Source organism: Notothenia rossii (assembly GCF_949606895.1).
Source record: "Notothenia rossii genome assembly, chromosome: 5".
NCBI lineage: Eukaryota > Metazoa > Chordata > Actinopteri > Perciformes > Nototheniidae > Notothenia > Notothenia rossii.
The window spans coordinates 52,751,243-52,767,925 of NC_136903.1; positions in this window are offsets into that span (position 1 = coordinate 52,751,243).

Sequence of the window (16,683 nt, forward strand, 5' to 3'; positions counted from 1 at the left end):
TACATATCTGGGCTGATTCAGGTCTAACTTGACGCACCATTTACACAACCATGTTTCGCATTGTTAAGTAACATCTTACACAACAAACTAAAACATTGAAAATAGTAAACTGCCATCAGCTATTTTGTCAAAATAGTGTTTTTAAAATACTGTATTGTGTGTTATACGTCCGATTTGAAGGTTATTTAAAAAAAAATGTGTTTTAAGTAGGGCTGTCAAACGATTACAAATTTTAATCAGATTAATCACATCTTAAAAATTCATTGATCATGATTAATCACCATTCCAACTATGTCCAAAATATGCCATTTCTTTATGCATATTGTTGTGGGAATGGAAAGATAAATGAAAGAAGGCGGATATATCCATTTAACATACAGTATGTGTATGTATGTTTATTATAACATTGTTCTGTCTGTCAAAATGAAAGACAGCCCACACACCTATCAATCATCAAACCGTGGGGTCTTATTTTATTACGTGTTGATTTCTATCAACACGTAATGTTGTATCGATGTATGTACTACAGCAAAAGTATTCTCCGTCAGGACTTCCTGCAACAACACCACGCCGTTATCGTGATTATGATCGGCCAGAACACATTATCAAAGATTTTCTATTGAGAAGACGATCACTACGTGACAAAAGTTTTCAAAACCGTTTCTATGGTATTTCCAGACAAGTGACTACTGAAGTCAATCTTACTAATTGCTGTCTGTGCAATTTACTCGGCGAGAGTTGGCGGACGTTTATTTAGCTTACTTTAACATCATTTTTCATGGTGGGGCTAAGGTGGGGCTAAGCCATTTCTTGGTATGGCTGTAACCTATCCCAGCGCTGCCACTGGTGGGATGTATTGGGCGGGCCATTCTGCACATGCGTTAAATATTTTAACGCAATTAATTCAAAAAATTAATTACCGCCGACGCGATAATTTTGACAGCATTAGTTTTAAGATGTGTCTCCATCCAGCACATGACATCAGCACATTTCACCTACATTGCGAAGTTGGTGTCGGTAATATAATATGTATTTAAGTTATGTCAAAAACCTTTTTATATACTCCCATCGAGATTCATCATGCGGTTTAACATTTACACAAGGACAGGCTCAGTTTATAGAGAGGCGAAGTCCCGCCCATCTACTTCCGACCCATGGGACCCCGGAAGCGGAAAATTATACATTGAAGTCAATGGAGAGAGAAAAGTCATCTTTCGATCCCGTTTGAATTGTGCCACGAATGACCAGTGTTGGGTGTAACGTATTACAAAAGTAACGGAGTTACAGCAATATATTACTTTTTGCTGTAACGAAGTAATGTAACGCATTACTAATGACATTTGGGTAATATATTACCCGTTACAATGCTCAGTAACGCAGTTACAACACATTTTAACCCGAAATGAGATGGTGTTTTGTTGAATGTACTAACATAGCGAGACATTCCGACACCAGAGACAAATTGTGCGGGTAGATTAGTAAACCTGGTGTGTCCTTCAGGCTTCGCGTCGGGATCTTCGGGGCAGTTGAATGTTATGCACCCTCTATTCAAAAAAGAGAACGTAGCGAAAAATACAAACAACAAATTGTGTAAGGTGCGCGTGACCTGCTCCGCTGCGCGTGCATCATTTCCAAAGTGCTTCCACAGCGATAATCATTTATACGAAAATGGTTAAAGCAACCATCACTAAACGCCAGCAACACTGCATCTACTGCAGACAGTAGCAACAGGTCAGATGGGGACATCACGTTACCCTCCGTTGTGGACACTAGCTTACTCCCGCCTGACTCGCCGCCCTCGCCCCCGGAGCAGCAGTCTTCGTCGCCCGAAACTACGCAGCCCCTTTGCGGCCCGCAGGTGCCAGGATACCACGGAAAAACAGAGCCTGCCCAGGTATATCTAAACAAGTACCCGTCTGTACAGTGGGGTTAGGCGGTCATTTTTCAGCTCGTGGTATACAAATAGACAAGGGCTAGAATATTCATGTGAAAATAGTGCCATATTCTGCCATGCCTGTAGAAATGTTGGGTCAAAAATAATGCATACAATAGCACAGATGCCTTCACAACGAATGGCTACAAAAATATCTCATATCCCAAGCTTATCAATTAAGCTGATGTTGCAGCTGAAATGTTCTCCAGGTCACAAAGTCAACCTCACATGATTATGTGATCCAGTTTTCAAGCACGGTAAATATTCTCTTCCCAGAGTATATGATGGGACCAAAGTGATGATTTAGTACATGGTTTTAATAATACTTTTGCTTTTCAATGTTTGCCACTTCAAACCATGAGCTGGTTCAAATCATATTTGCTTTGATTTACAATATGTTCTCATTTGTTTTATCAGTACAGTTTTGAAGCTTTTGTGCTTTTCTTTGCCATAGTCCACTTTGGACTCTATGAAATATTTCAGGATTGCACTTTTAACTCACTTGAAATTTTCTCACTTGCTTGGTTTCAAAACATAACAAATGCCATAATCTGTTCATTGGGGACCATCATGCTATTTTTCATTGCTGTTGCCGGCCACTATTGCTCATGTAAACCTACTACTGCTGCGCCCCCTGTAATCTCAGATGCACCCTGAGTCATTTTGTTCTGGAACCGGGCCTGTACACGGCCATATACTAAACAAACTACAGAGCCCATTCCGTGTTCCTGTTATTGTTTACTTCCTCTCTGCCTTCTTCTGGTGATTTATCTGACGTCCAGTGCTCCGTCTTTTAACCTCTTTTCCTTTCTCTTTCTTGATCCTGTTGGAGATTAGGAGGATGTTTAAAACCAACCTCGTCTCCGCGTGTCGTTTGGTAAGCTGGGTAAATTCGTAAAAAAGGAAGGGATTAAGAAACACCAGAATGCAAGTTAAACAATAATCTTGTTTTAATGATACAAAGTAACAATACAAATACAAAGGAAGTACTTCCTGCTCTTTCTCCTGTCTTACTCTCTGGTCAGCCTGAAGGAAAAAAGATCGAACCAAAGGAAAACACAGGCTTTCATACTAAAAACACAGGAGGAGGCGTGTGCGTGCTTTCCCCCAGAGGTCATCTTAGTGGGAGAGACCAACACATGGCCTGTCGTACCCAATCAGTGCGACACAGCAGAAGAAACCCGGAAACAAAAAGTCTCTTTCAGTTTGACGAAAACCAGATACCTTTTGGTGTCTGGTACGAACCTGCTCTAAACAACAAGTTTCCTTATCTTATTTCACATCTTGCAGCCAGCACACACACATCCCCTTTATGGCCCTTTGTCCCTGAGTCCATCTTCCCCCCCTCAGGTTACCACACACAAGTTAAAAGTATGTTTTAAGATATAGTTGTTATAGTTGGCTAAATATACGTAATACATGTAAATCACTTTCATATCAATAATAACGAGGAACACATTACCTATGCTCTTAAGCAGTATTAGAGATGCTTTTCAAATAGTCAAACTTCACACAGGCCCAATATAGAGAACACACTCATTTGTCCTGCAGCCTTTCCATTTGTTTGAGCTATTGTTCACATCTTTACTTCAAATAAAAGGTTTCACATTGTATATTTCCAGCTTCCTTTACACATACTGTTATTATTAATACAAAGTAATTAACCACACACCTCTATTTAAAACAAGTAGATTTCCCTGATAATTGACATGCTGAAAATCTTAAGAAGAATGTCCCCTCCCCCAGCTCTCTCGTCCCTGTCATAAAAGCTGCTTCCATTTCCTATAGAGTAATAAAACAGGTTTAAGCTAATTTCTCCACAACGTTTGTAGCCATTTAGTACCCAGACATGAAAGAATAAAAACAGAGGTATATGGTTGAACAGTAATCACGCAGCACATATATTTACTGCAATGAAAACACACACATAAATAATTCAAATAATCCTTCAATTCCCCCTTTTGGTCTCGCCTCACGAGACCAACACACATAAGACATTTGAAACACAACTACTGTCATTCTTTGCTACTGTGTCTGTCCCCCAACATTAAACCTTTGGGAACAGAACACAACTTTTCATGTCAGTGAAGGAACTATCAGAGTGGTTGCCTGAGTGCCAGAAAGCAGCCTCCTTGCGTGTTGTTGAATCCTCAGGGCCCCCCTCCCCCTCAAAGGAATACGCCAACAAGGGCAGCTGATAGGGAGGGGGAGATGCGGCCTTTCCTTCAAAGGTGGAACTGATTAATCTGATCAGAGAGAAGTAGACTCCTCTGCTGCCTCGAGAAGTCCCCCAGCCTGCTGACGCCAGCTTCCGAGTCGTCTGCTGTAAGGATATCCGCGAGGTCCTTCTCCTCCAGTCCGCTGATGACAGCTTCCGAGTCGTCTGCTGTAGGGATGTCCTCGTTGACGATAGCCAGGTCCGTCCTGATGTCCTCCATGGTGCTAGCCGGTGATTTCCTCGCCGCACACTGGCTCCAGTAGTACCAGATGTCCCCCTTTGCTCCTCGGCGGACGGCATGAGATGTCCTCTGGGTCACTCTGTAGAGGCCGGAGAACCTGGGGTTGAGCCACGTAGGCCTGACGACCTTCAGCCAGACGAACTCCGCTGTGTCGGCCTCCTGCTCCTCGGGTCCCCCTTTTGGCGTCAGCAACCTGTGTGGAGAAATCTGATACCCACCCCTCAAGTCTACGCTCAGTGCTTCTGGGCCCTCAGGTGTTTGACCCACCACTGGTAGGCTGCTTGGAGCTTGTTGGTGGGGTGTCTTAAAACAACAGCTGTCTGTGAACAGGTTTTCTAAATTAGTTGCAGACCTCCTATCTGCCAGTGCCGCTTCAGAATCTTAATACTTGGCCTGTGTCAACAAAATAAACCCCAACATCTTCAGGTGAACTAAATAACATATTTGAATAGCTCTGAATTTCTGACAAGCATCTGTGTTATTATAAATGAAATCCTTGAGATCCTATTTGAAATCTAAATATAATATGAACTGCTAATGTCTCTGGTAAAGAAACACACTAATGTTATGGATTAAAAACAACTAAAATCATGATACTGACAAAGTGAATGATCTCGTGGTGAGACTGCTTCTACCTGTCACTGCTTAGATATTATCAAGCTGAAAAATGAATACAGAAATCCAACATACTGTCATCAAATATCTTTCTATTATGAATTTAAATTAAATGTATCCCCATAATGTTAGTTCAATAAAGTATATGGCTTTTACTTCTTTACCAGGCTAGTTACAAGATGTTGTCTAAATTAAATCTCATTACACTTCTAGGTTTTAGCTTAACTGTAATATGTTCTTTCTACAGTTCAAACCTCAGGTACTTTAATACCTGTTGAAATATTACAAAATTGTTTCATTATCACAGTTCAACTTCTCTGGTACTCCCTTCTGGAATGACATCTCTCACAGTAGCCCCTTGGCCACTGATTCTGCATCTGTGTTACCTGTTATAACTCAATCAATATTAGAAACATGTCAACATTCATCAAACAGTATCTTATCCCCAGATATGGAGCAGGTTAAATCTAAAACTGTCAATCAATGGTCAGATTGAACATCTGAGTTGGGGCGGCAGGTTTCTTCCAGTCCCTAAATGAAAAAATCCCACACTCCCCCTTTTTACACATGTACACATGTGTAACAAAATCCTGTATGGGAAGAAAACCTTCAGGTAACCAGTGGTTACAAGAAAATAACAAACATCATTCACAAAAGTACATCCATCATTTTTCACAGTAAACACTCCAGTGAAAATAAGTGTTTATTTCCAGCTGGCAATCCTAAAAGAAACAGAATCTTTAGATTTTAGTTTGAACTTCACATTCTGTCAACATGTGCATTTTTCCAAATGTGTGGAATTGTAGGAAACCTGTGTTTCCCATGGAGCTCCAAAATAATGTGTTAGTCTAAAAACATGCTTGGTTAGTCATTGTTTTAGAATCATGCAGCTGCACTGATCACATGCAGAAATACATTCACACTCACACTGTCAGGTTGTAAAGTCAAGTTTGGTCAGCCCCAGAGTCTGTCATTGATAGTGCTTTTCTCAAGTCACACTGTCAGTCAGGGTCAAAGGTCATTTGGTCTCAGTTTTATTGGCCATGTGTCGTGCTCTGCAGAAACTTTGATATTTCAGCAAAGGCCAGTATCCTCTGTCTACAAAGATCAGTCATATATGGAGCGCCATCATTTATCAATTCACGATTACCACTTTAAGTCAGATATCTCTAACTTGTCATCGGGACGGCTGCTTCCCACATTTCCTGCAACTTGGTACAAAACTCACTTCATAATAGTACTACTACTACTGCAAGTTATTTACACCTAAGTAGTATTAAAATGTCTAATAAATCTAATTCAGAAACTTGTGTACATAACTATTATCTTAAGTCAAAACATTACTAGGATCTGTGTAGCTCTGCACTTCATAGCTCATTTTACTAATTTATCTTCAATTCTGGTCTACTTAAAAACAATGTTAAACTCTTTAGCAGTGTGTGGAACCTTGGGTGTCCGAACATGCAACCATCACCCTTTACTTTATCAAGGATTAAAAACAGTTTCCATCCTAAAGCCCTCCTATGGTAATAACTATGCCACAATGGTGAAATCAATATTGTAACAAATGAGATCACTACTTTATTCACACATGAATAAAAAATCTCTTGAAGAATCATTTATTAATATGATGGAAAGATTGAAGAATATGGTTCTACACTGTGCTACTCCAAAACACCCCCTGCTTAAAGTGTAGTGCATATTTCCCTCATGTCTCCCCCTTTAACCCTCAGTGTGTTTTTAGGATGATTTTCTCATTTTACATTAATAGTTTCCTCTTTACTGCTATTTTGAATTTACCAATAGATTAATTCATGGTTAATATATCTTTTTATCTTTGCTTATTTATCAAGTCAATTCAAGTTCTTTAAATGTGGTGTCTTCTATGTGCGTTTTGTGAATAAGTGTGTTTATGTGTAAACTCACTCATTCCCGTTTTCCTTTTCTCCTCCCCTGGTTGTCTTAAGCCGTGACCCCGACCTCCTCACTTCCAATCGATCATGCCAACCCCTCTGATTCTGTCTTCTCTTCAGTCCATCAGCTCTTGAATCCATCCGCTGTAACTGTTTTAGGCAGCCTTTGGCCCAGTCACATCGGCAGCCCACATCATGCCACAGTTCTTTGCACTGCTTTGCATTTCATCTCCTCCTTTACAGTCTCTCTGCTGCTTTATGGAGGGCGGATTCTGCTCTCATGTCCCCCACTCTGCTCCTGTGCCAAATCTCGTGGCTCAGCTTCATGCCCTGTCTGAGGGACTGATGAGAGTATTTCTGTATGTCAGCAAGCGGTTTGGTTCTAGATGCCTCAGGTAGAGACGGTTCAGCTCTGATTCTCTGTCTGTTTGATGGAGAAGGAGGAGCCTCCTGTTGGGTTAGGTCTTTTGTCTGCTTGGAGGGACGGGGTCGTAGCCTTTCTAACTCAGAGGGGGAGTCCAGGTCTCGGGACGCATTATCTATAAGAAATCTAGCACACTGAGATTAAATCAATCCAACCCTTTCCACTCTGTCTCTTTCTAATCCTACTATCTGTTTTAGTTGCTAAATGCCATCTAAACAACACCATTAATGTCTACTAATGATATTACAAAAACTCCCTCTATAAATTGTTTCATCCATTGTTACATATCTAACCAACCTGACTCTTTCAGGAAACCATTTTCTTCCATAAATTGAAATACCTGTTTCAAGCATCACATATTTCACACACTACGAAAGAACATCTCCATACTTTCTCCAATATTTGAAATCCCACTGTTACTTAGAACAATAGTAAACCTGCACAGCACACTGATCAGATCACAGTAATATAATTTGACTCAAGTGTAGGCCTATGTCTACTTTCCATTATACTTATTACTTTTGGTGAACATTTATTCATATTGTGTAAATTCCTTGTCTATGATGTGCAAACAGTTAGAGTATAAAAATGTGGGGTTTTTTTTCAATGTATTTACACTCCACGGATTCTTGAGTTTACTCATCTCCTGGTGTTGTCGTTCCTAAAAATGTTAGCAAACACAAAACTCCCACTACAACATTTATAGATAAATTGATCTAGCAAAATGAACTATTTTCTAATTCAAAATGTGACAAAAGAACAATGATTTGTCTTTCACAAGATGGTGGTCTAACAGAATGACTCTTGACCTCATGGGGTCAAATAGATTTAGCCATGAGGCGGCTGACTTTAAAATGAACTGGGACAAAGAAACCACATGCATGTGAGTACATTATAGTTTAGAAATATAACACAAAACAACACTACTTAAAAATAATAACAATTCAAATGACTTCTGGTGAAAAGCATGAAGAACAAAACAACTTAATCTACTCTCAGTGTTCATGTACACCATCACTGTGTATTTAATCAGTAGTTACCGGTTGTATCCTTAATCAAACTATTTCACCATCTTCATTTATTTTAGGTTACTCATTCAACAATATTACATTCTCCCGAATAGTAGTTAACTTTATATAACTTTTACTCTCTATATTTTACCAACAACCTTACTTTTCTCTCTCTCTCTGTCTACTTTCCAAAACATCTCATTTCTCCTGACCACAAGTTTCTCATAAATCACCCCTTTGTGCAAACCGTGTGAGATGGCTGGAGCAAAACCTTGTGCAGGACCTCTGTCATGCTTAAACATTAACAGATTCCCTCTGACAAACTTACAAAAACCTTCTCTTTACTTTCTACTCTTTTGTTCCTGTATTTAATATAATTTCCCCCTTGGAATATAATTAAGTACAAGTCTTAGTTAATGACAACTACCATGAAATTCACAGCTCAATGCAACGGTATCAATCAGTTCTCAAAGACTATGTTTAAATAGCAGCAAATCATTGTTTCTTATTTATTTCAATATATCTTCCACTTCAAATCACACCTTGATCTGTTAATTTTCTATGTATTTCACTCCAACTTCAGATCACTAGAGAAAAAAGCAAGCAGACACACTCCGGGCTGCTGCTGCTGCTCTCGAGAGGAAAAAGGGGGGGGAACTCTCACAGACAAATACTGACACCCCCTTCTCTCTCCCCCGCTGTAGCTCTCAGCCTCTTTAGGAAAAGGGGGGCTTCTTTCAACAATTAACACTTCTGCTGTCCTTTTATTCAATTTTTCTGCTTGAACCCACTGTTCTCGTAAGCTCTTAACTCACGCTCCTCTCGTTCAAATTCTCCCTTCATTATGACTTCGTATCTATTCATCTGACTTAGGCTGTTTCATGTTCAATAATATATTCTATTTATTCACAAGAAATATATCCTCCTTACTGTCTGTCCAGCTTTTAAGATGCAATATTTCTTTCACAGAAAGGGAGTTTAAACCCAACAGACTTATAACGCATCTTTTGGTTCCTATGAACCTCAGATTTGTTATTCACTTTAGCCATGGATAGAGACTCGATACTCTACTTGGCTTCCCTAGCAAGTATAGCCTGTGAGGACTCCCATACCTCCACTAGGCCAGGGACTCTATACCCAGTGCTTAAATTGGAATAAAAAAGGTGCCAGTACTCTAAATCAGCAACAAGTATTTGGCACAAAGTCATAGTATATCCTATAATGCTGGTGGGTTTGTCTCTTTTCTGTATATTTTAGAAAGGCTCACTGTACTTAAACAAAATGACTCAGGGTGCATCTGAGATTAGAGGGGGTGCAGTGGTAAAGTGCTATTTTTATAAGTGGGGAGTGGACCTAACACCCTCTAGTCTAGGGGGGTCCGGGGGCATGCTCCCCCGGGAATCTTTTTTAAAATATTGAAGTTAGATGCATCAATCTGGTGCACTTTGAGAGCAAAATGAAGAGATATATGGATACCTCTCAACATCCATAATGAAACAACTGTAAACAGATTTACTTTTTCTTTATGGATATAAAAGAAAGTAAAGCTTGACTCCTACTGGCTGGTTAAATTACTCCTCGTCCCTGAGGCCACTACCAGTTTTTTGTGCCATTTTGCTGGATTTATTTGTCAATAGCGTTGCTGCACAAAGTGATAGCTCTCTAGTTTAAATCTACTACCCAAAAAGAAACATATGGAGATGGGTTACTATTTAAAAACATTTGCAAATCTATTTGGGAACAGTGGGGCCGGGCCTCAAATGTTATAGGGGGGTCCGGGGGCATGCTCCCCTGGTAAGATTTTTTTTAAAATGTTGGACTTAAATGCATCAATCTGGTGCATTTTGAGGGGGAAATAAAGAGACTACACCCATATGAAACAAAAATGTATACATTTAAATAATCATAAAATCATAAGTACATGGCCATAACCAATAACATACAATATCCAATATGAAAAAACATCGAAACTTGTTTATTTATTTGTTTTTGGTTCATTTATAGTTGTGAGTGTGTCTGGGCTCCTGAATCGGCCTCTCCTGTCTCCCTCCTCTCCCCCCTGCTCCTCTTTGAGGCAACAGCAAAGACTAGTTTTAGCTCTCAACAAGTTTATCTTACCTTTTTTCACCTAGTTAACATTTTTGTTTGTATTATTCATGCATATTTTACTAATCACTACCCCCTCAAATGGAAATATGTGTTTACATAAATGGTGACCGAACCGTTTGAGACCCACTGAGATAACTTAAACTAAGTTAACTATCTAAACACTCAGAGAGTAATTTACCTCACCAGAGCTGTAGTTATCAGCCTCTCAGTCTGACAGCAAAGGACCCTCCCTCCACCTTGTTGTTGAAACAGCTCCTTATATCCGTTAGCGCAGCTAGCTAGCACCAGATGCTAACAACAATACACGTAACCGGTGCGCGCGCTTTCTCGCTCGCTCGCGCCACACATACACCAACACACACCCTCCCGAGCTTGAATGACACACAGAGACCAATCGAGGGCATTAGTATGATCTGTATGAAAGTGGCAATGTCGGCAGGCCACGTCATGTAGACAGCCAGTCACCCTCTGTGAGGCAGAGTCAGACCCACATTTGCGCTGCGTTGCGTTCAAAATATATACGTATAAAAAAAATCCTCAGGCCAGCAGGCTACTTAACAGGCCAGGCCTTTGGGAAACCTCCCGGTCCCCCCGATGGCCAGTCCGGGCCGTCAGGACGTGCCGCCGGCGGCCGGCGGCTGAGTACCATCATTTTACTGAGTACCGGCACATTGCCGGTACTCAGTAAGAAGTGCCGGTACCACATGGGTAAAAATCAGAAGTGCCGGTACTGCGTACCGGTGAGTACCGGCCCAATTCAAGCACTGTCTATACCCTTCCAGCCGTTAGAGACTCAATACCCTACGCTGAAATACTTGCTGATTCACTTTTATATGTATAAAAAATTCCCCGTACAGTCTATTCATCTTTTATTGTCCGATGTTTATTCCAACAAGTTTAGCAAGCCTCTCAGCGCGCTTCAACACCGTCTTTCAACAATGTGACGCTGACATGGAGTCGTAACCCAGGCTTACAGAACTCTTTATCGTGACGTTTGGCTTTATAGATTCAACCCCAACACAACAAAGGATATAGTGAGGCCCGGTCACTTCAGAATGACTTTCTGAAGTTTGCGTTACTCTCCTTTGGATCACTTATAACATAAATAACTCATCTCCAGCTCCGTCGAGCTTTGGATTTGTTATTTTGAGTCAGTCTTATATGGAGACTCAATACTACCATTTAACTACTCCAGACAGTATAACTGTGGGGACTCTGTACCTCCACTTTTTAAGCCAGGGACTTCAATACCCTTCCGGCTGCAGGAACTCAATATCCTACTTTACAACTAAAACACGTATTTGCATTGTTATCTCAAAAAACACTGTGTACACTCTTCCGACAACTTCTAAAATTTGGAATAGGGTCAAATCACAGATTTTGGTATCTGCTTACCTTGTATTCTACAGAGCTCTGTTTTTAGTTGTCAGAAAAGGCCGAGGTGCTATCCCTGGACTTCTTCGTCCGCTTGCTGCTGGTGGTCTCTTCCCCGAAACACCCCACTCAGACACGTCGGGTCACCATTTGTTGGAGATTAGGAGGATGTTTAAAACCAACCTCGTCTCCGCGTGTCGTTTGGTAAGCTGGGTAAATTCGTAAAAAGGAAGGGATTAAGAAACACCAGAATGCAAGTTAAACAATAATCTTGTTTTAATGATACAAAGTAACAATACAAATACAAAGGAAGTACTTCCTGCTCTTTCTCCTGTCTTACTCTCTGGTCAGCCTGAAGAAAAAAAGATCGAACCAAAGGAAAACACAGGCTTTCATACTAAAACACAGAAGGAGGTGTGTGCGTGCTTTCCCCCAGAGGTCATCTTATTGGGAGAGACCAACACATGGCCTGTCGTACCCAATCAGTGCGACACAGCAGAAGAAACCCGGAAACAAAAAGTCTCTTTCAGTTTGACGAAAACCAGATACCTTTTGGTGTCTGGTACGAACCTGCTCTAAACAACAAGTTTCCTTATCTTATTTCACATCTTGCAGCCAGCACACACACATCCCCTTTATGGCCCTTTGTCCCTGAGTCCATCTTCCCCCCCTCAGGTTACCACACACAAGTTAAAAGTATGTTTTAAGATATAGTTGTTATAGTTGGCTAAATATACGTAATACATGTAAATTACTTTCATATCAATAATAACGAGGAACACATTACCTATGCTCTTAAGCAGTATTAGAGATGCTTTTCAAATAGTCAAACTTCACACAGGCCCAATATAGAGAACACACTCATTTGTCCTGCAGCCTTTCCATTTGTTTGAGCTATTGTTCACATCTTTACTTCAAATAAAAGGTTTCACATTGTATATTTCCAGCTTCCTTTACACATACTGTTATTATTAATACAAAGTAATTAACCACACACCTCTATTTAAAACAAGTAGATAGAAGAATGTCCCCTCCCCCAGCTCTCTCGTCCCTGTCATAAAAGCTGCTTCTATTTCATATAGAGTAATAAAACATGTTTAAGCTAATTTCTCCACAATGTTTGTAGCCATTTAGTACCCACACATGAAAGAATAAAAACAGAGGTATATGGTTGAACAGTAATCACGCAGCACATATATTTACTGCAATGAAAACACACACATTTGCCCTAAGCATGTGTAACGCACCCTCTTCTTTTATGAGGGAAACATTCCAGAGTTTTGGAGCTATCCCCAAATAAGGATGTCCCCTGCTCACATCTCTCTCTGAACACAAAGACTTCACCTCAATATATTGGGGAGGGAAAATATACTTTGTCCCTTCAAATTTAACACACATGAATATATATAAGGTGACTTTAAAATGAATATAGTAGATTTAACTTTCCTGCCATAACACGGTACTTTAATACTTCAAATAATTCAAATAATCCTTCAATCCTCCTTAGCAACCTTCATTATAGTCCTTGACAGTGGTCTGTACTGTATTAACAACGTGTCACATGTTAAGAATTTACAATCAGAATCGAGTATTCAACTAAGCCGTCTAATACAAGTTGTTAGTAGCCTTAAGGGCCTACACAGTTGTAATGCTACACCACATTGCCCTTTACTGGGTGTATAATGAGCTGCACTAAACTACATTTTAGCATTTAAAATACCTAGCCATTCTTTTGCGGTTATTTTGGTGAAAGTAACTCAAAATTAACTAAAGTAGTGTAACTCATTACATTTCAGAGACAGTAATATTGTAATGTAACTTATTACTTTCAAAAGACAGTAATAAGTCATATGTAATATATTACATTTTGGAAGTAACTTGCCCAACACTGTGAATGACACATATGATGTTTGTCAAATTAAAAGAACATTTTGCAAGTCAAAACAAAAAAAATGTGTCGTAAAACTGTGAAGTTACAATTTTTTTTGTGTGAAACCGCTCAGTGAACTACAGGTCTCTGGTCTCGCACAATACGCGTCACCATCACAAAGATGGCGTCACGTTAGCAAATTTCACCTGTTTCTTTCAGAATGAGGCGAAAAAGTATAAAACGAGGTGAAAATCACTACAAGTCTGGGCATGTTAAGAGCTGTAAATACACGAAAGGGGAGTTAGTCGGTTCTGTAAGAGCCACCATGCGGGACCAGCTTTACAAGGTTTCAGAGAGTAATATGAGTGCAATGTTTAACGTTAATGTCAGCTAGCTAACATTAGCTAACAAGGTACACTAACGTGTTTTGTTTTAGCAACTAGTTCTCTCCTTAAGAACTTCGTGGTCTCTGTGTATGCTGTGGATAACATTAGGGTTCACAAGAACAAGATACACTCCCGTGTTTTGTTTTAGTTGCTCTTCAGATTGAAGCGGCCAGTTTTATATCGACTATATGTGTGATCTCCTTTTTACATCTCGTTGTGTCATTTGAGTTTATTTGCTGTGTGTAGATTCAAGGATTTTGGTTATCTTGTCAATTTGTTTGGTTATCTAGGCACAGCTGTGTGTGACTCCCTCTGGTACACTGGTATGTGTTTTCCTAATGTAGAGCATTGATTAATTAATAAACTACACACTGACTCTAGATCCTGACCAAATCCTTTTTTGTTGATCAAATGTTTTTCAAAAATGTATTGTATATTATATAACAGCTGCACATCACAGACCGGAGTCTCTGCTACTGTGGACCACGAAGGAGGCGATTATCATCCCCATCCCCAAAGACCCTGCAGCATGGAAATCTCCTCCTCCTGGAACAATTCTGTCACGGTTTGTGAAACAAGCAGGACCCAAATGCAGATATAAACTGAACTTCCTTTATTTCAAGGCTAGGAGATATATGTACAATGACAAAAACAGAACACTCACCGCAGAACTAGTCAGGGAACAAGGCGAACCGACCAAGACAGACAAACGACCCAGAACTTAAATACACACAAGACTCAATCACACAACAAGACACAGGTGAGGAGGGAGGAGAAAACACAGGGGCCCAGGTGAACATAATCAGACAATTAGACACACCAGGGAAACTAATGACAAGAGGAAAAACACAGGGAAAAGGACCAGACAATAACCCAAAGGAAAACATGACATGGAAAACAGCAAAAACACCCAAACCTACAAAACTATAAACGTGACATAACATGAGAATCGTGACATAACCCCCCCTCAAGGGACGGATTCCAGACATCCCAAAAAAACAAAGATCCAGCAGGGTGGGTGGAGGGGGTCTGGAGGACGGGTCTCGGGCGGACGGCCCGGGGGCAAGGCAGAGTTCAAAAAGGGGAATTCGGGCGGACGGCCCGGGGGCAAGGCAGAGTTCAAAAAGGGGAATTTGGGCGGACGGCCCGGGGGCAAGGCAGAGTCCGAGGAGGGGTGAAGACCAGACAGCTCTGGAGGCCGGTCAGGAGCCGGTGTTGGCAAGATCCCCCATGGAAGAGGACACAGGACCGGCAGGACCCCCGGCAGGAGAGCAGTCGGCGGGACCTCCAACGTGACAGGACATGGAGTTGGCAGGACCCCCAGCGGAAAAGCAGTCGGCGGGACCTCCAACGTGGCAAGACATGGAGTTGGCAGGACCCCCGGCAGAAGAGCAGTCTGCGGGACCTCCAAAGGCTCAGGACATGGGGTTGGCAGGACCCCCTGGCAGAAGAGTCTGCGGGACCTCCAACGGGACACGACATGGAGTTGGCAGGCCCCCCGGCAGAAGAGTAGTCTGCGGGACCTCCAACGGCACAGGACATGGGGTTGGCAGGACCCCCGGCAGAAGAGTAGTCTGCGGGACCTCCAACGGCTCAGGACATGGGGTTGGCAGGACCCCCGGCAGAAGAGTAGTCTGCGGGACCTCCAACGGGACCACACATGGAGTTGGCAGGACCCCCAGCAGAAGAGTAGTCTGCGGGACCTCCAACGTGACAAGACATGGAGTTGGCAGGACCCCCGGCAGAAGAGTAGTCTGCGGGACCTCCAACGTGACAAGACATGGAGTTGGCAGGACCCCTGGCAGAAGAGTAGTCTGCGGGACCTCCAACGGCACAGGACATGGGGTTGGCAGGACCCTCGGCAGCGGGGCAGTCTGCGGGACCTCCAACGACACTTGAGTGGGTTGGTTCGCCAACAGAACCCGGGGAACTGGCGTCGGACGGACAGCCATCAGGACACGGGGAGCTGGCGTCGGACGGACAGCCAACCGGAGACGAGGTGCTGGAGTCGGCCGGTATGCTGACAGGACTCGAGGAGCTGGCGTCGGACGATGAGGCAGCAGGTGACGAGGAGCCGGAGTCGGGACCATGGTTACTGGAGCCGGCACTGAAGCCGGGAACATGGCTGTAAGGTCCGGTTCTGGAACGGGAAACATGGCTGTAAGGTCCGGTTCTGGAGCCGGAAACATGGCTGTAAGGTCCGGTTCTGGAGCCGGAACCATGGCTGCTGGGCGCGGAGCGGAAGCCTGGACCCTGGCTGTGTAAGCCAGGTAATGGAGTATGGAAGTAAAGCTGCGTGGGCCGGTACTGGAGCACGGAGCCACGGCTGCTGGGTCTGGCGCTGGAGCCGGAACCATGGCTGTTGGGCGCGGAACCCTGGCCTTGCGTCTCTTAGGAGTTTTTTGGAGGCTTCGTGGACCCCCAAACTCCAGACCAGACCCCAAGAAAGGGTCAGAAAATGAGGACTGGCTCTCAGGGCTACATGAAAAAATCCTAAGCCACTCGGGCAACAAGCTCCAGAGCCAGGGCTTGCGAGCAACCTCCTGACGTGCCTCCTTCAACGCAGCCTCTCTACCCCGTCTAGATGAGG